We start from the raw sequence: 20,832 nt of genomic DNA, 5'->3' as shown, positions 1-20,832 counted from the left end.
AATTCACTTATCTTTGGGCTATTAAACTCCGGTGATGAAATCAAAGCAGTAATCAAGGTAATAATAATACTAATAACTTATTTAATAAGTTAAATTAAATAATAATAATTATTTAATAAAATTATTATTAAATCCATGTATCATTCATTCTTTGAAATATCAGCTTCAAAACCAAACTGGAAATGCAACAACACTGTTTTTAACATTGTGTTTGTTTCTAAATCAGATCAGGAAAAAGGGAAGAAATGGGGGGTTTCTTTTTCTAACTTCGCTCAGTGTTTCACTATGGGAATCGCTTTGGGCGTGACCAACTACGGAAGCTCCAATGACACCACGTCCATCTGTGATGGACAGGTCGACCTGCGACCGGGCTCCGCCCCTGCCCTACCAATGTGGTCCACCTCCCTGACGGCTCATTCGCACTTTCTTCCCGTGAGGAACTACAAGCTCCCTCAGCCAGGCTAGTAAGCTGATTTCGCTTAACTGTTCACAGACGGCCCTTCGTTGGAGTCCATCGACGAACGCGATTTTGGCTTTAGTGCTGAATTGTGCCGAGTAATTTCCACGTTGAGAAAGTTCTTCTCGCTTTTCGATCAGCATTGCCGGATTGGCAACCGCATCAACTCTGACCTCCTCAATATGGGTGATATACAGGAAGAGGAGGAAGATGACTCCACCTTCCCTGCCATCAGTCTCGACCCCCTAGCACTACAGATGCAGGTTCCCAGGCAGACTGTAACCTGTATGAGGTCTGCAAGCAGGCAGCAGTTAAGCTGGGTATACCCTGGCCTGCAGCTCAGGATGCCGGGGGTGCAGAGAGGGACCTGTACGATGGGAAAAGGCTCCCACCTGTGCAGCCCTCAGCACGCCAACTCCTTCCTGCAGTTCCGGCTTGCATGAAGGAGATGAGTCGCTACTGGTCCAGCCCTTTCAAGAGCAAGCTTGCCACCAAGGGCTACTCTAAGTAGCTGGAAATCCCGGGGATGGAGGAGCTGGGGCTGGCTAAACCCCCAGCGGTGGAGCCTTCAGTGGCCTACCACCTCCACCCAAACCGCCACTCTATCTCTGCTTCATCCCACATTTCTCTGCCCAGTAAGATGGACCACATGACTGCGTCCACCTTCCAGAGGATGTATACAGATGTAGCCGCTTGAATTTTCCCCAGTTTCCATGATGGGACCTTGGCTGGTCCTTGGCTGGCCCCTGCTGGATTCTGGGTGGGGTCTTGTCTGTAATGAGATCCCCTACTATGATGTAATGAACAAGTGGGCCGGCATGATCCGCTCCTTACCTCTCTGTGTGTAAAGTACTTGCAATGATTTATCCATCCACCAGGGGGAGCAGTGATTATGAAAGCTGAAGTGACTTACCTGAAATCAGGTAGAACACCTGAACATCTTAACTTCACTACAAAAAAATGAAAATCTAAGCAAGTATAGTTTTCTCATATTTAGATAAAATTTGTATTTTATTTCACCTTTTGGAGATGAGGTGGACCCACGATGTGTGCAGTATAATAATTACAGACCTAAACAAAGTAATAAGATTGATATTGTCAAGCAATGAGGGACAGTGTGGTATATGAAAATTAAACAGATTTTAAGCTTGATTGGCACATGATGAAATACTTAATCTGCAAGGAGGCCAAGCCAGATACAAAGCAGCAGCGTGTCCAAGCAAGAGTTATGTTGGGAGAGGAGAGTGACCCAAGATGTGTGTAACAGACTAATTACAGGCCTAAACAAAGTAATACGGTTGATTGTGGAGAATAAAGGTGGACAGAGTGGAAAATGAAAAATAAAAAAACATATGATTCTGTACTGTGCTTGAATAAAACAGACACATTCCTTAGTGTGTTCTGTCTGGCTAACAGTCTGAAAGGCTTCTGATGGCTGCATATTCACGGGGTGGGGGTGGGGGGCAGTCACAATGATGTGTGAATGTGTCATTAACTTCTCTGCTTGGCCACAATGAAAAGAGATATGTTTGCAGGGGATCAAGGTGAGGTTGCTTTCTTAACCTAAGAACACTGAACCAATGGTCAAGCAGGGTGGTGGAACAGTAGTATCATGCTGTTTTGCTGACAGCACTTTACATCACTACATTGCACAAAGAGGATGGAATGATAAAGTAGCACTGGATAGATAGATTGGGATTTTTTTGTCGTAGTACCAGACTCAAAAAGAGGAACATAAAAGAAACATAGCATAATAAGTATTTACTGTAACCCTTTGGAGTCTGAGGCCTCTCACCTACTTTCAAAGTAGTCTGACATGCCTTAACATTTTACAGTTTTTCTGAATTGCTAAAACATTTAATAAAATCTCCTCTCCTTTAATCAATCCACTAAGCACAAACCCTAAAATTCTAGCTAAACTCACAAATAAATGAAAACACTACCACTCAAAATAGTTGTTGGCATGCAAAACAGAAACTGTAAGACTATAATAAAAAAAAGTATGGTCGTCTACCAAAAATATTTGTATACTGTACAGTTGTTACATATTAGTTATCAGTCATGTTTGCCGTATTCAGTACTCCAGAAAAGTTACTGTAAAGAACAAAGCCAAAAAATAAAGAAATGAGAGGCATATTACAGTAAAATGTTGTGAAACTGCTAATCCAGATTCACGGAAAGAAAGAATCCTCTTTGTGACCCATTTGTACCTTGACGTCGAAATTCAGCTCCTATTCAAGGCTGAATGGCCTCCTCTCATTTATAAATTTCTTATGTTCTTATGTTTTTTATATAAATTGTCACTCCTAATCAGGATGCCAAGCTTCAAAACAGTTGTAGGTTATGCTGAAAAGTCAGGTCTGTGCCTGGAACCCAACTAGTTTAAATGAACTAGAAATTCTGCAAAGAAGAGTGGTCAAATATTCAGCCAGAATTATGCCAGAGGCTTGGTAATGGCTACCAAAAGATTCTGGTTGATACCTGTTGTATGTAAACTTGTGACCACAACTAAAATGTGTTTTTGTAAAGAAAGCGCCATCTCATGGTAACACCCTGCAAGTGAATAAATGGGCGGGTTTAGACGATAATTTAGGCTCACCCCCAGAAGGAGGGGGGTCAGTCCCTTTGGCTGGCTTTTGGCAGGCAACCGGCAGGCAGCCGGCTGGGGGGGGAAAATTCAAGGGGCTACATCTGTACATATGCTGCACAGTCAGTGTGTTCTCTGAATGCAGTTACATTGATATCTGCATATCAGGCTTCTGATCTTGGAGGAGATGGGCCAGCAGCTGGACTCGGGGGTCCCAAACCCGGTCCTTTGGGGTGAGATTTGTGTGGTGAATGACCTTCTGCCGCGCTCCTCCCGGGGAGCAGTACAAGGCTGTGGCCGGGTGATGGGCTTGGCTGTGTCAGGTGAGAGAGCCCTCTGGTTGAGCCTCTCCGCCTTGGGGGATGCAGCCTATGACCCCACCAAAGGTCTTTTTGGCCCAGCCCTGGATAAAATGAGGGAAACCAGCTCCCTCAGGAAGCAGGAGGATGAGGCCTTTAACCTCTGTCTACCTGGCAAACAGCCACCTCGCCCCCCTCAGGCAGCCAGATCCAGCTTTGCAGCAGCAGCAGCTATGGCTAGAGGGAGTCAGGCGGAGCCAGAGTCCAGCGTCCAGCTCCTGGTGGACAGCAGGCGGCTCAGCAGCCAAGGGCAGCTAACCCAGGGCCATGGGGTTCCTTTTGCAGCAAGGAACCGTCCGCCCCACCCCAGCCAAGGGAAGAAGAAGCGGGCTGCCTGATGCCTGCGTGGCCCCACCCACCCCCTCCTTCAAAGAGGATGAGGTGGGGGACAGACAACCTTGGTGTTCTGCTTTTAGAGGCCCCTCTCGTTCAGGGGGGCTCCACTGTCAGGTCTCCTCGAATTCAGGAGACCGAGAGTTCTGTGGCTAGGTGTCACCAAGCACTCTTTTTGTGTCACCAAGCACTTTTCAGTTCGGGGGAAACAAAAATAAAGTGTGCATTGTCGCAGCCAGGCCGGAAGCCGAGGGCAACTTGCTCCCCACTCTTCAGAAAAAAAGATGTAAAAAATCTTTCCCGAACTCCATCACCAGGGGGAGCTCTGGCTCCTCAGTCTGGAGTCTCTCTTTCCCCCGGGGTGGTGGTGACATCATCACCAGGCGCCGCAGATGCAGAACTTTTCAAGGGACCGCTGTCAGCTCAGGTAATGAAGTGGCCTCATGTGTGCTGCACCCATGGGTTTTGTCCACAATTTCTCGAGGTCACAGGCTACAGTTTGCTATGAGGCCACCCAGGTTCAGGCGGTGTGTTAGTCTCTGTAGCCGACGGCGATGCAGCTCAGGTCCTAGAGGACGAGATTCCGTCCTTGCTATGCAAGCGAGCGATCAGAGTTGTCCCAGAAAGGGAAAGCCGGCAGGGTTTTTATTCCTGTTACTTTGTCATTCCAATAAATGAGAGCTCTTCCCTTCACCCTATATTGGACCTCCGTGTGCTGAACACTTTCAGGATGTTGACACACAAAATCCTCTGTCAGTCGATTCGTCCAGACGATTGGTTCATGACGATCGATCTGTCAGATACCTATTTTCACAGAGACATCTATCCCGCACACAGGAAGTTCCTCAGGTTCGCATACCAAGGCACAGCCTACGAATATCAGTCGATCCCATTCATATTGTCGCTAACCCCAAGGGTGTTCAGCAAGTGTGTGGAGGCTCTGGCGCCATTGAGAAACAACGGCGTCAGGATATTGTCCTACATTCTGTAGACGATTATTTAATATGCTCCCGTTCAAAGGAGCAAGCGATCACAGGGATCTGGGTTTCAGATTAAGAGCCGTCTGACCCCCTTGCAGCATACAGAGTATTTGGGCCTCCGTACAGACTCACTCTCGCTTTGGGTTACGTTAGTGGAGAGGAAGATAGTGTCTTTTATGCAATGTCTCGCCCGCTTTTAGTTAGGGAAAGTGGTTTCGTACAGACTCTGCCTGTGTCTGCTGGGGCTAATGACGTCAGTGATATCTGTGGTGCATCTGGGTCTCCTTATGATGAGGGACTGGGTGCGCAATTAGGTCTTTCCTCTCGCCATTATCTCAGCCGGCCAGTAAAGGTGCTTTGCCAGTGGTGTACCGGGGGAGCTCTCGAGTCTGGCATTCCTTTAGGGGGGGGTGTCCTCAAAAGTTATACTGACAACAGATGCATCCTAGTCAGGGAGGGGTGCAACCATGATGGACAGGGCTATGAATGGCGTGTGCCCCCCCCCCCCCCAGGTAGGCGCAGCACACCTCTGGAAGGTGGACGGAGTCATGTGGTCCATCTTACTGGGCAGAGAAATGTGGGATGAAGCAGAGATAGAGTGGCGGTTTGGGTGGAGGTGGTAGGCCACTGAAGGCTCCACCGCTGGGGGTTTAGCCAGCCCCAGCTCCTCCATCCCCTGGATTTCCAGCTTAGAGTAGCCCTTGGTGGCAAGCTTGCTCTTGAAAGGGCTGGACCAGTAGCGATTCATCTCCTTCATGCAAGCCGGAACTGCAGGAAGAAGTTGGCGTGCTGAGGGCTGCACAGGTGGGAGCCTTTTCCCATCGTACAGGTCCCTCTCTGCACCCCTGGCATCCTGAGCTGTAGGCCAGGGTATTCCCAGCTTAACTGCTGCCTGCTTGCAGACCTCATACAGGTTACAGTCTGCCTGGGAACCTGCATCTGTAGTGCTAGGGGGTCGAGACTGATGGCAGGGAAGGTGGAGTCATCTTCCTCCTCTTCCTCTATATCACCCATATTGAGGAGGTCAGAGTTGATGCGGTTGCCAATCCGGCAATGCTGACCGAACAGCGAGAAGAACTTTCTCAACGTGGAAATTACTCGGCACAATTCAGCACTAGAGCCAAAATCGCGTTCGTCAACGGACTCCAACGAAGGGCCGTCTGTGAACAGTTAAGCGAGATCAGCTTACTAGCCTGGCTGAGGGAGCTTGTAGTTCCTCACGGGAAGAAAGTGCGAATGAGCCGTCAGGGAGGTGGACCACATTGGTAGGGCAGGGGCGGAGCCCGGTCGCAGGTCAACCTGTCCATCACAGACGGACGTGGTGTCATTGGAGCTTCCGTAGTTGGTCACGCCCAAAGCGATTCCCATAGTGAAACACCGAGCGAAGTTAGAAAAAGAAACCCCCCATTTTTTCCCTTTTTCCTGATTTGATTTAAAAACAAACACAATGTTAAAAACAGTGTTGTTGTTGCATTTCCAGTTTGGTTTTGAAGCTGATATTTCAAAGAATGAATGATACATGGATTTAATAATAATAATTTTATTAAATAATAAAATTATTTGTATTATTATTACCTTGATTACTGCATTGATTTTATCACTGGAGTTTAAAAGCCCAAAGATAAGTGAATTCTGTGATACATTTTCAGAAATTTTAAATTCCAAAAAAATAAAAAATTACAAGCTGGAATTCATTGTTAATTTTATTTTCAGAAACATAAATAATTATGCTTAGTAAGTAATGGACAAACGTTCATTCACTGACACCTAATTACACTAAGCGATGCACACAGATATCTCTAATCCTTTGATGACACACACTGCTCTATTCACAGACTAAGGAACTGTACAGAACTAATACCCCCCTACTCAGACTAGCTGTTTCATGTGTGGGACAGCAGGACCAACCTGAGCTGGGAAATGGTGAGGGAGAACTCATAAAAGAGGAAAACTATCATTTGTCAATTATGCAGCTTTGAACTGAACTGATTTCTGAGGCCTAGATTTAGGATAAAAGCAGAATCATCGTTTAAAATTACATCTGATCTATTTCTCTTATTATGAATGATTCTGAACTGAATTTCTTTCTTTTAAACTGTGTAACTAAACTGGACATGATACAAATATAAAATCAATGCAGTTTGACTTGTGAACTTAAGAACTGAAATGGTTTTGTGTTTTATCTCAGGGTGGGCAAAGGGCAAGTTGGGATGAGGTTGCAGCGGAAATGTACTGGTGTGAATCATGTGATAATCAGGTTTCAAATGTCAGGTTTAAAGTTCAGGTTTATTGTTTTATATCTGGTAATAATAACTCTATAGCAACTGGACTTTGATGTTAAAAATGTTCACCATTCGTCTGAGATGAGCTGATGAGCTCATTTCATGTTGCGAAGGCTTTGCCGCAGCCTCAGTATATTCCGAGTGCTGCTTTGCTGTCATTTTGTGCTTTGGGCTGACTAACTGGTTTCCGGATATCATACCTGCATGTCTTCAGACTGAACCACAGCAGTAGATTAAGCAAACCATGGACTTGGCTGGTAATTCACACTTCCAGATTGTGAATGTAGGAGGGGGGTCACTGCTGTGCAGCTGCGAGTCAGAGCACTGGCCTTTGCTGTAGGCAGGCAGCGTCTCCGGGTTCACAGGGAGTGGCTCTCAGTATTGAGTTCTGATGCGGATATTTAAGCGTTTGGAGGCTGTAAGTGATGATTAAATAAACAGACTTGACAAACAGCAGTAATAAAATTAAACATACACTGAAGACTGTCACGGGAGATCGCGGGCAGAGCGGCGATCGTGCGGGCAGGAAGCAGGCAGACCGCCGAGAATCAGGGTAAACGAGGGGTTTAATCATAGGAATCGGGGCAAGGGACATCAGACACAGACTGACATCAATGACAGACAAGGAAAACTGGGGAGACCAGGACTTAAATACACAAGACTGATTGAAAGCAAACGGACACAGCTGGGTACGATCCGGGAAACACATGTGGGTAAGCAGGGGACGTGGCACACAGGAGGAGCGGACGAGCCAGGCATGACAGAACCCCCCCCCAAAGGCGCGCTTCACCGGGCGCGCCAAGGAAGGGGGAGACGGACGGGACGAGGTAAACCAGGACCTGAAAAACAAAAACAGAACCCGGGAACAAGACGGAGACACAGAACAAAGCCAGGGACAAGACGTAAGACAGAACCTGACAGAGGGTCGGGAAGGCAGACAGGCAAACCAGGAAGGGAGACACAGAAGGAACGGGCGGAACAAAGGGGCCAGGAGTGCAAGGCGGGTACACCGGGGCACAAGGAACAGAGACGGGCGGAACGGAAGGACGAGCAGAAAACGAAGGGGCAGAGACAGGCGGGACAAAGGCAGGGGCGTAGGGAGACAAGGAGGGGGAACTAGGGGGAGCCCGAGGGAGACCCAGCGGGCGACGGGAGGTAGCCGGAGGGGCCGCAGGCGGCCGGGAGGCCGGAGCAGGAGGGGACCGTGGAGGGGCCGAGGAGACAGGGCGAGGGACCCGCGGAGGGGCCAGGGAGGGAGCAGGAGGGAGCACCAGGGAAGGGGACAAGGGAGCTGGAAGGGGCCAGGGCGAAGGCAAGGCGAGGGGGGGAGCCGCCGTAGGCGGCGACGTCCTCCGACGGGCCGAAGGTAGGGGCCCCGCAGGCAACCGAGGAGCCGTCGTCGGGGAGCCCCCCAGCGACCGACCAGGCACCGGAGGGGGGAGCGAGGCAGGGTGACGAGGCACCGGAGGGGGACACGCAGGCGACAGCCGACCCGGAGGGCCAGGAACCGCAGGCGCCATCCGAGCCCCAGCGCAGGCGAGGCAGGGCGAGCCAGGGGGCAGGGCGGGCGGGACCCCAGCCCTGCGTCTGTGCCCCCTTCCCCTGCGGGACACAGACAGGCCGACCCCTGTTCGGGGTCGACGTCGCCGGGGCGAGGGACAAGGAGTCACAAGTTCCGTCCCTGAGGGGTCCCATTCCAGCTCCTCCACCTCCGAAGAGGGAGGAGCCAAGATGGAGTCGTCCGGGACCACCTCGGGGACTAGGGTGAAAGGGACAGGACCTGGGGCTGCTTCAGGCGGAGGGGGCGCCTCTGGAGCTGCTGCAGGTGGAGGGGGCGCCTCTGGAGCTGCTGCAGGGCGGAGGGGGCGCCTCTGGAGCTGCTGCAGGGCGGTCAGGGACAGGAGCGCGGTCAGGGACGGGAGCGCGGTCAGGAACGGGAGCTGCAGGCTGTGGGGGCGCCGGCCCGGGAGCTGCAGGTTGCTGCAGTGGGGGCGCCGGCCCGGGAGCTGCAGGTTGCTGCAGTGGGGGCGCCGGCCCGGGGGCTGCGCAGGCAGCGAAGGCGGCTCCGCGGGCAGCGGCGGCCGCACGGGAGCGGGGTCCGCGGGCAGCGGCGGCTGCGTGGGCGGCAAGAGCAAAGGGAGCTCCTCAGGCTCGGCTATGGCCTCTAGTCGCGGAGGCGGCTGTCCAAGCTGTACCGCGACCCGGCGTGTTCTCCGGACTGGGGAAGCTGCTTGGGAAGGCAGCTTGGCAGCGCTGGGGGCCTCCGTGTCGTTCGGGGAGTCCTCCAGCTCACCAGCTGGGAAGGAGGCGGGGACGAGAGCGCACGCCCCTAGGACGATCGTCCGGGCGACCGTCCGCTTTTTCCTCCTTCTCCGCGTCACCGTCGGGGGGGTAGGCTGCGCACTGTCCGAGAAAGCGGACGGCGGGAGGATGGTCCCCGGTTCGCGTAGCGCAACCCACCGCTCTTTACGGAGCTCGGCCACCTGCTGGAAGTTATCGCGCACCTCCTCCGCGAGGTGCGCGTCCTTTTCCAGGGACAGCCGGTCCAGGATGTCCCAGCTCCGGCTGATGAGATCCCAGGCCGGGGGATCTTCCCGGATGCCGGGCTGGGCGATCCAAAATAGCAGCTGATCGACGTAACTGCGGTAGTCCTCCACAGTCACGGAAGCTGCTTCTTTAAGGTCCGTCATTCTGTCACGGGAGATCGCGGGCAGAGCGGCAATCGTGCGGGCAGGAAGCAGGCAGACAGCCGAGAATCAGGGTAAACGAGGGGTTTAATCATAGGAATCGGGGCAAGGGACATCAGACACAGACTGACATCAATGACAGACAAGGAAAACTGGGGAGACCAGGACTTAAATACACAAGACTGATTGAAAGCAAACGGACACAGCTGGGTACGATCCGGGAAACACACGTGGGTAAGCAGGGGGCGTGGCACACAGGAGGAGCGGACGAGCCGGGCGTGACAAAGACACGTTTGCAAGGAGTGGGACACAACATGTCTGTATGATGTCGTTAAAAGTGCAGAATCATAATTTAGGTCTTACTGTAGTGATGCTTTTGTATGTATAATATGTACACTGTAGAAAAAATACTGGCAGCTGTGGTTGCCAATACAATGATGTAAAAAGTACATCAAAAATGTAAACAACTTTACAGAACAATTTGTAAATTATACAGTTTAAAACTGTTGTAAATCACCAAAAAAAAAACACATTTTAAACTGGTAAATCTAACGGTCCTTTTCTATTGAATTAGCATAGCAATGCTGCTATCAAACATTTTTTTTCTGTAAGGTTTGCATGCAATTGTTGCTTATTGGACATTGAATCTCATTCAATTTCACAGAAAAATCATATAAGAACAACACTAACTCTAAAACCATCATTATAATACTGTCTTTTAACTGCATTCTTATGCAAATTTTACTCAAAGGTTCTTTATATTATAATGTATTTTGCAGTATTAAAAACAATTATTCTGTGAAACCATCTACATCCTGTAACTGTATTCTCTTTAAATTATATTAATTGCAATTTGAAAGTATAAGATTATGTTCTATTACTCTTATAAATAGTCTCAGATATAAACTCAAACTGCCTACCAGTAGTTCTCTATTATCACTTACAATTATTGTTCACAGAAACATTTTGTTTAAACTACACGGCCTTCTTATAAACGTTTGGCATTTCCCAGTAAGGTGAGAAACTAAATGTAGTGTACAAAGAAGCATTTAAAAGCAAATTTAAAAGCAAATAAAAAAAGGTGAAATAAATCCAGTAATAGTGAGCTTTTCCAAGTATTTATTTAGCTCAAAGTACTGAACAAAGCTCTTCAATCACTCCTCCACATACATAACTGTAATATGTACTTTATTAAATTTTGGAATAGAAGTAAATTACATATTAGTGATGACCTTTATGACACTTTTTCTTAATAAATGTAAACATTTTAACACCCTTAAAGGATTAGTGAATTCTGATATCATAAACAGAATTGTACAATTGCACCATATCTTACTGTACTCTAGCCACAGTCACTTTCTGTGACCACAATGCAAATGGGTGCACCAGTAGCTATACAGAATTTATTATATATCAAAGACCTATTACTACATTGCCATCATTCTCTATATTATATTTTCTATGAGGCTGACAGTTTGCTAACTTATCTATATGAACACATGCATAATCGTTACTTATTAATTGTGTACTTCAGTAATTAACGTATCTGTAGATATGCTAATGATTTGGATCATTTTTGTGAGCTACAAAATGGTAGTAGAGATAACTAATAATTAAGTGCTAACATAGACAAGACAGTTAGCAAACAGTTACTAGTTATACGGGATTTCTAAGAGTGCAATGAAGTACAGTAAAGGCTTTCATTTAAGAAACAAAGATAACAATACAGCCACAGCTTTGACAACTCAGAGTGTTATGGTGGTCTGTCTACCCATAGCTCAAACAACAGGCCACTGCTACACAGGCATCCTGCTCACAGCAAGTGGCTACAGTTGGACCTTGTCTGCTTTTTATCTAATTAAACAAACACTCTTTAAATTGTGGTACAGGAACATGAGGAAACAGAGGAGCAGTACAATTCTCAGTAACTGTTCTGTCTGAAACTTTTACTTCCTTCCTGAGGTTGAAGAACTGAGCAGATAATGTGTCACACTTGTGACTGGGGCACATTATCACATGCCATAAATCTTACTGTCATTAGTCCATACGTCACGACACTCATGGTCTGAAAGTTCCTGGATACAGGTCAGGACTCTAGGGTTCACGTGAAGAAGAGATCTGCATGTCTTCTCCACTTTAGTGCCCTTTTCCGGGTTGATGGAGAAAAAACACCTTTGGAAATAGAATAAAAACAGACAACTGCATTAAATACATAAAACTGTTTCATTAACAACAAAAACTTTACATGTTGGTATTATTTAACTTATTGTAAAATCACAAACAGTAAATTAAGTAAAATGATGAGTCCCATAACCTGTAAGTTACTAGATCTGTCTCAGTTCAATAAAGTAAATATGTTGGATAAAACCAATTGAAATACACACCTCTGCAGAAACTCCAAGGTTAATGCAAGCTCTGATGGGTAATGGATGTTAAAGAAATAATACTGAAGCTCCCAAACATCACACACAAGGCAGAAATGAAGGAGGGGATGTTGTTGTGTACGATGTTTCCATCCACACTCAGCATGAACCGTCCTGAAGAATAACAGGATCGTCCTAAAAAAGCAACAACAACAAAATAAAACATTTTTAAAAGGTTAAATATTTCATTAAACAATCTGAACATTGGACAAATTTGAAACCAACATTGAAATTGTGACATTTATACACCCCCTCCCCACATTTCATCCTACTTCTCTTGCTGTGAAGTGTCACACATATTAATAGCAGCTAACTGGAACCCGCAAATGTGATACAATATTCCAAAACTTTGAAATTTAGTAAAATTGTTTCCAGGTGTCTTGAGCTCTCTGTCAGAAGATGATCTCGCGCACTGCGTTTAGGGACAGATCATCTGTGATGTGGCATTGAGGGACAGTATAGAGTGGTTTTTTTGTTTTAAAAGCTCAGATCCCAAATAAACATAAAAAAGAAAAATAAGAAAAAGAGGTATGGACCAAACTGTGGCAATAAATAAATAAAATCATGGTCACTGTCACGGGATACGGTCGGGCGAAGCGGGCAGAGCGAGCAAGGAGCAGGCAGGCAAGCAGGATACGGGAAAACGGGGGTTTATTAGGAGCAATCCGGGGCAGGGAACACAGGACGGCAACAGACATCAATGACGGACACTGGACTCGGGTAAGACACGGACTGATATACACAGGACTGAGCAAATGAACTAGATACAGCTGGGTACAATCGGGAGAAAACACGTGGGTAGGCAGGGGGCGTGGCACACAGGAGGAGCCGACGAGCAGGGCATGACAGAACCCCCCCCCAAAGGCGCGCTTCACCGGGCGCGCCAGGGAGGAGGCGACAGACAGGACACGGGAACCGGAGCAAAAAAAACAGAACCATCAACGAGAGACAGGAAACAGGACCGAGGCACAAAACACAGCCAGGGACAAGACAAAGGACAAAACCTGACAGAGGGTCGGGAAAGCAGAGAGACAGACCAGGAAGGGAGACACAGCGGGAACAGGAGGAACAAAGGGGCCAGGAGTGCAAGGCGGGTACACCGGGGCACAAGGAACAGAGACGGGCGGAACGAAAGGGCGAGCAGAAAACGAAGGGGCAGAGACAGGCGGGACAAAGGCAGGGGCGTAGGGAGACAAGGAGGGGGAACAAAGGGGAGCCCGAGGGAGCCCAAGCGGGTGACGGGAGGCAGCCAGAGGGGCCGCAGGCGGCCGGGAGGCCGGAGCCGGAGGGGACCTCGGAGGGGCTGAGGAGGCAGGGCGAGGGACCCGCGGAGGGGCCAGGGAGGGAGCAGGAGGGAGCACCGGGGAAGGGGACGAGGGAGCAGGAGGGGCCCACGGCGAAGGCCCGGAGGAGGGGGGAGCTGCAGCAGGCGGCGACGTCTGGGGGAGGGCCGGAGGTAGGGGCCCCGCAGGCGACCGACCAGGCTCTGGAGAGGGGAGCGAGGCGGGGCGATGAAGCCTCGGAGGGGGACCCGCAGGCGACGCCCGACCCGGAGGGCCAGGACCCGCAGGCGCCAACCGAGCCAGAGCGCAGGCGAGGGAGGGCGAGCCAGGGGGCAGGGCGGGCGGGACCCCAGCCCGGCGTCTGTGTCCCCTTCCCCTGCGGGACACAGACAGGCTGACCCTAGGTCGGGGTTGATGTCGCCGGGGCGAGGGACAAGGGGTTACAAGTTCTGTCCCCGAGGGGTCCCATTCCAGCTCCTCCACCTCCGAAGAGGGAGGAGCCAAGATGGAGTTGTCCAGGACCACCTCGGGGACTAGGACAGGGACTGGAGCTGCTGCAGGCGGAGGGGGCGCCTCTGGAGCTGCTGCAGGCGGAGGGGGCGCCTCTGGAGCTGCTGCAGGCGGAGGGGGCGCCTCTGGAGCTGCTGCAGGCTGAGGGGGCGCCGGGACAGGAACACGGTCAGGCGGAGGGGGCGCCGGGACAGGAACACGGTCAGGCTGCGGGGGCGCCGGGACAGGAACACGGTCAGGCTGCCGGGGCGCCGGGACAGGAACACGGTCAGGCTGCCGGGGCGCCGGGACAGGAACACGGTCAGGCTGCCGGGGCGCCGGGACAGGAACTGCAGGACGCTGCAGAGGGGGCACCGGCACGGGCGTTGCAAGCCGCTGTCGTGGGGGCGCCCGCCCGGGAACTGCAGGACGCTGCAGTGGGGGCACCGGCACGGGCGTTGCAAGCCGCTGTCGTGGGGGCGCCCGCCCGGGAACTGCAGGACGCTGCAGTGGGGGCGCCGGCCCAGGCGCTACAAGCCACCGTCGTGGGGGCGCTCGCCCTGGAACTGCAGGACACTGCAGTGGGGGCGCCGGCCCAGGCGCTGCAAGCCGCCGTCGTGGGGGCGCTCGCCCTGGAACTGCAAGACACTGCAGTGGGGGCGCCAGCCCAGGCGCTGCAAGCCGCCGTCGTGGGGGCGCTCGCCCTGGAACTGCAAGACACTGCAGTGGGCGGTCAGGGACAGGAGCGCAGTCAGGGACAGGAGCGCAGTCAGGGACAGGAGCGCAGTCAGGGACAGGAGCTGCAGGTGGCTGCAGTGGGGGCGCCTGCCCGGGAGCTGCAGGCGGCTGCAGAGGGGGCGCCTGCCCGGGAGCTGCAGCAGGCGGCTGCAGAGGGGGCGCCTTTGCAGGAACTGGAGCGCGGTCAGGAACTGGAGCGCGGTCAGGAACTGGAGCGCGGTCAGGAACTGGGGCTGCAGGCAATTGCTGTGGGGGCACTCGCCCGGGAACTGCAGGGGACTGCAGCGGGGGCACCTCAGGAGCGGCTGCAGCAGGGCGGTCAGGGACAGGAGCGCAGTCAGGGACTGGAGCGCGGTCAGGGACTGGAGCTGGCTGCAGTGGGGGCGCCTGCCCGGGAGCTGCAGGTTGCTGCAGTGGGGGCGCCTGCCCGGGAGCTGCAGGTTGCTGCAGTGGGGGCGCCTGCCCGGGAGCTGCAGGTGGCTGCAGTGGGGGTGCCTGCCCGGGAGCTGCAGGTGGCTGCAGTGGGGGCGCCTGCCCTGGAGCTGCAGGTGGCTGCAGTGGGGGCGCCTGCCCTGGAGCTGCAGCAGGCAGCGAAGGCGGTTGCGCAGGCGGTGGCGGCCGCACGGGAGCGGGGTCCGCCGGCAATCGCGGCTGCACGGGAGCGGGATCCGCGGGCGGCAGGAGCGGAGGGAGCTCCTCGGGTCCGGCCGTTGCAGCGAGCAGCGGAGGCGGTTGCTCAAGCTGCTCAGCGGCCCGGTGTGTTCTCCAGATAGGGGAAGCTGCCCTGGGAGACAGCCTTGTAGCGCTGGGGACGTCCGGGGTGATCGGGATACACTCCCGATCCTCTCCAGGAAGAGAAGCGGGGACGATGGAACACGCCCCCAGGGCGATCGTTGGGGCGATTGCCGGTCTCTTCCTCCTCCTCTGGCGCCTGGTGGTGGCGGGAGGTGGCGTTATGTCCGCAAAGACGGACGGCGAGAGGATCGTCCCCGGCTCGCTAGGCGCGACGTAGCGCTCCTCCCGGAGCTCGGCCAGCTGCCGGAAATTTTCGCGCACCTCTTTCGCAAGGTGCGCGCCCTCTTCGAGAGACAGCTCGTCTAGAATATCCCAATTCCGACTCACCAATCTCCATGCTGGCGAGGTCTCCCGAATGCCGGGCTGGGCTTTCCAGAAGAGCAGCTGATCAACGTAACTGCGGTAGTCCTCCACAGTTACGGAAGCTGCTTCTTTTAGGTCCGTCATTCTGTCACGGGATACGGTCGGGCGAAGCGGGCAGAGCGAGCAAGGAGCAGGCAGGCAAGCAGGATACGGGAAAACGGGGGTTTATTAGGAGCAATCCGGGGCAGGGAATACAGGACGGCAACAGACATCAATGACGGACACTGGACTCGGGTAAGACACGGACTGATATACACAGGACTGAGCAAATGAACTAGATACAGCTGGGTACAATCGGGAGAAAACACGTGGGTAGGCAGGGGGCGTGGCACACAGGAGGAGCCGACGAGCCGGGCATGACAGTCACTTTGCAAATCACTGATAATCTTTCTGCACATTTCACTGTGTTATAAATTTGATTTAAATATTGCAGTTACACACGATGACCTACAGTGACAGGGTAAAAACACACTGTATTTTTAATCCCATTTCTAAAACTTAGTGTTCCCAGAAGTGCACCAGCCTCTATAATTGTCTATAAATGAAAGAAGTTTTGAACCACCCAGACTATTTAGCATTGGCTATCTGGGGAAACTGAGTAACCAGACAAGGAGCACCTTGGTCAGGGGGATGAACCTGAAGGCTCTAGTCACCAAGTTACTAACAGAGCTTCACAAGACTTCTGCAGAGACAGCAGAACCTGGCAGCAGAATGACAGTCTTAGTAACCTGCCATCACACAACAGAGCAGCTTGATAGACGTTACAGTCTGTCTGGGGTTTGTCAGACAGCATTTAGAGTCTATGAGAATGAGGACAAAGCGTTGTTGGTCTGATAACACAAATTAAACACTTTGGCCATTTTATATGGGAAACACTGTATTTACTATTATTTAATTAATATATTTTCACTTTGCAATTAAAAGTTATTGCATGCACACTGAGGAGCACAAATCACAATATTAAATTAAACTTACAACATAGTAAAATATGGAAAAAGGGGTATGATCACTTTCTGAAGAAACTGTATGTCTTTTGCTCACCATCAATGCAGAAATCAGTGTACGTGCAGGTTAATGGGAGAGAAATGCAAGGCCTTTTTAATACCAACTGGCCAGCCCTTGAGAGTATAAGCTAACACAAAGCACTGGGCTAAACAGTGTGTGTACTTAAGTGAAATAGAAAAACAAAACAAGAAATGTTAGCTTACCACAAACAAGAATGGTGGGAGTCAAATGAAGCTGGTCCATCTGCACTTCCTCTGCCAGGCATGTGTCCTCCACATAACAGAACATTGCATCTTCCTTCTCATCCAAGTAGGACAGCAGAAGCAGCACCATCTCTTTGACGTCTTCAGAGCAACCACTCAGTTCACCCCTCATCAGTTTATACTTTGTTATAGCTTGCACAAACTTTTTGCTCTTGTTCATGCAAACCGTGTTCATGTAGTTCAGGAGCCGTTTCCCCTTAAGATCCACATTTCTCGTGAAAGTTTCTTTAAGTCCAATTCCAGTGAGTTCCTTGAGTTCCATGCCAAGTTCACTAAACCACAATGGCCACTCTTCCTGGAGGTGTTTTATGTTTTTCCCCTGATTTACGTGTTTGCACTTTGTGTAGAACATCAACTTCATTAGACGTTTGACTTCCTCTGGATTTGCTTCAGCTTCCTGAGAAATCATCTTCAGTTTTTCTGTTTTCTCATGCTGGCTCTCTGTGGACTCTCCAAGGGGCAGGAATTTTAAATCCCAGTTAATGCATCCATAGGTGTCCTGGATTGCTGCTCTCTGTTCTGGAGGAACTTCGTCTGTATCAGACTCACCAGTTCGATGCTTTCTTCTCCTTATTTTTGGGGTCGTAGATCGCCTAACATTCCCTATCCTATGTTGCATCTGCTTGGCAAGAGAGTGATACCCTGGTCCAATCACACCGCCCTCTATTATGTCTTGCAAAGATCTGGGATATTTTGCCACCACCTTTTTGGCCACTTCAGAACTCCTTTCACTTATGCAGATGCTTCTTTTCGTCACAGGGCTCTAGACTAACTTTTTGCACTGGTTGCACTGGTGCGCCTACCTTTTTTTCTTAGGTGCACCAGCACAAAAGTTAGGTGCACCCAAATTTTCAACCGCATCACATTTAACACCGCAGTTTTACAAGTTCACTTTATTTATTTATTTATTTATTTGTTTTTATTTTTTCATTTTTAAGTATAAAAATATTATGGTTAATGCAGTAACGAGACGGTAGGCATATTATTGACACAGGCTCCGTGACATGACATGGCTTACCTTGGGCATGAGCATGCTCGACCTCAATGTGTCCAATAAGTATATTCATCGGTCTTCCTCTCCGCAAAATACGACCGTACACAATGACGCATTCCTTTGTGGCGATATCTGTGTCTCCGTCGATCAGGAATGCCATGAACGCACTGTTCGCAATTTGCACAGACGTCTTTTTTTTCAATGTATCTGCAATGACTCCTATAAATTGGGCGCAAGCAACATCATTGCTGTACGTCGGGTTTACGTTCAAGCCATTTTTCTTCATAAGAATTATTTCGGACTTGATTTTAGTGAAGGGAAGTTCTTCTTTTGCAATATTGTAGGCAACGTTAAACTTAATTATCATATCGGCCTCGTCTGATCTGTTTGCTGCTGCCTGCCGCTGAAAGGCAGCGGGGAGAGGGGACACTTGAGCAGTGCATTTATCGCGGCATGTAATGTGTTGTATAGATGCATTGTGCTTTTTCAGCGTTTCAGTTCTAAATGTATTAGAACCAGTCACAAATGCACTACTGCCGGCCATGGTCTTCCCACACTCTTTACAGTACATACAGTGCATTATATTATCGGCTTTACTCTATCTTAGCCAGGGAAACTGGTCAAGCCACTCTTTTCGAAATGTATACACTTTACCCCTTTTAATTTCAGTGGGCTCGGGCTCGATCGTATGTGGCTCATTATCTAATGCCGTCTCCGGACCAGGGCTTGCTATAACTTGGGAGGTTGATGGCTCCGTGTCAGAGCATTGGTTATGATTTTCGGACGGATCAGACCCTAACTTAACATTCTTAACGAAAAAGCTGTCAATCGTTCTTTTCATCTTCTCTCATAATCCGCGGCTACATCCACTGTTTACCTGATGGGCTACTCACCTCTCTCTGTCTGACTGCATCACATGCATTTTCAAACGTACACACACGTACAGGAATATCTGGACCACGGCCAATCAGAGGCGGGGTGGGATCCGCCCATCACTATCTCTGATTGGTTTAGACCACGATATGGGCCTAATGTGTGTCTGTTGTTGAACAACAGGGAGACTTTAAGAGTCACAGAGTTTCGTTTTTTTTCCCCCTCGAACGGCTGGTCGCACCGGTGCAACCTTTGATTTTTTTTAGTCGCACCATTGAGAAATTAGGTCACACGTGCGACCAAATAGGTCGCACTCTAGAGGCCTGGGACGTCCTAAGGACGAACTAAGGACATCTTGCTGTTTGCTGGGCCTGCACATTTTGGGGTTTCCACTCATTTAACACACCTGATTCAAGTCCTTCTGCTAAAATTCCACAGAGCTCGTGTGTTTCTCCTTGTTGTTGAATAGTCCAATGTATTGAAGTCTGTTAGTCATGTTATTGCGAGTCTGATTATTAACGTCATTGTTTGTCAACAATCGGGATTCCGCACGAGGGGGCGTGGCACACAGCAGGATCGGAAGAGCGGGGGATGACAACCATTTAGTGAAATTTTTAGTGCCCCAGAAGAGATATTAAGAGAGAGGGGATGAACATGAAGCTCCCCCCAAGCACGATAATTTATATTTTATGAATTTAACGCTATCGTGCATTTAAAACACACAAATAGTTAAAATCAGCAGTTACAGTTTATTACTCTTTGGCCCTTTTTGGGTCCTAACGACCCAATTTAATTTGCAGTTTTGCAGCATTTTTTTAAACATGTTGGCTGTAGTGCGCTGACTGTGTGTGTTTGGGGGCGTATCTCAGGACGGTAGGATATCAAGATGGCGGAAAAAAAAAGTTTGCGCTAAGAAAATGGCGCCTGGAAATACTGTTTACACACAATCTGGGTCGCAGCATTCACTTCACCTGCATCCTAATAAATAATGAAGACAATGAGCCAGCCAGTACTAAAGGGATGAAACTTTATAAAAAAGACATGAACCTTGTGAAATACATTTTAGAAAACAAAAAAACAATTACAGAACCAGAGAACACACAATTGCGGGTAAAACGGGAACACAGAACAAAAGTATGGTTACATAAAAGTGCTGAATTAGATTGATGAGATAATTGCAGGTAAAATGGGAACACAGAACACAGAAAGAGGTAAATACAATTCTTGAAACAAACGGGAAAAGTTTAAATTCTTAAAACAGGAAAAGAGGAACACAGGGGAACACAAAACACAAACAAGTGCGGCAAACAATCTTCAACTACAACATACACTATAACACTATGAATAATAAAACTAAACTATTTACAGTGATTATTATTTACAGTTTATGGTTTGCATTTTTTACAGAAAATGCTATAATGCTCTTTCCACACTTGTGCCCCACACTGGCGACACAGCGCGTTCGTTTTGCGGTCAGCAGAATAATGGCACAGGCTGCAACTCTCTCTATTAGATTTCGCTTCCAGGGGAGGCGGGACTGGACCGGGTTGTGATTGGCTGAGCTGGGCGTCCCTAAACGAGGAAGACGCGTTCGCTGCAGAACAGTGGGAGCGATTAGGGCTTCGACTAGCTCTTGCAGGAACACCCTGCGCCTCCTTTTCGATCCTGTCCTCCATCAAGGATTGACCTCCCGCCACACGAAGTAGGCATCGTGCGCCGAAATGTCCAGCATATTGTAAAACATTGCAAGGGGCCAGCGAGGGGTTTTCCTTTTGCAGGAATAGTTGGAAATGAGCTGGTCCATGGTGTCAACCCTTGACTTCGTTTTGTTGTAAAACATTATCATTTCTGGCTTTTTGTCTTGCCGTTGACTTATATTTGGCTTGGTGTGGAACGTGCTCATGAGAATCACGTTTTAGTT

At 49.8% G+C, this 20,832-nt stretch overlaps 1 protein-coding gene across 1 annotated transcript in view; it reads left to right on the top strand.

Moving 5' to 3' along the window:
- LOC125721947 (uncharacterized) overlaps positions 1 to 20,832 on the top strand; it is a 235,463-nt gene that overhangs the window by 63,669 nt on the left and 150,962 nt on the right. The gene's annotated exons all lie outside the window — the stretch shown is intronic.

The sequence above is a fragment of the Brienomyrus brachyistius genome, unplaced genomic scaffold, assembly GCF_023856365.1.
Source record: "Brienomyrus brachyistius isolate T26 unplaced genomic scaffold, BBRACH_0.4 scaffold36, whole genome shotgun sequence".
NCBI lineage: Eukaryota > Metazoa > Chordata > Actinopteri > Osteoglossiformes > Mormyridae > Brienomyrus > Brienomyrus brachyistius.
Note: the sequence above shows the minus strand (reverse complement) of the source record. Positions and strands in the feature narration are given on the sequence as shown.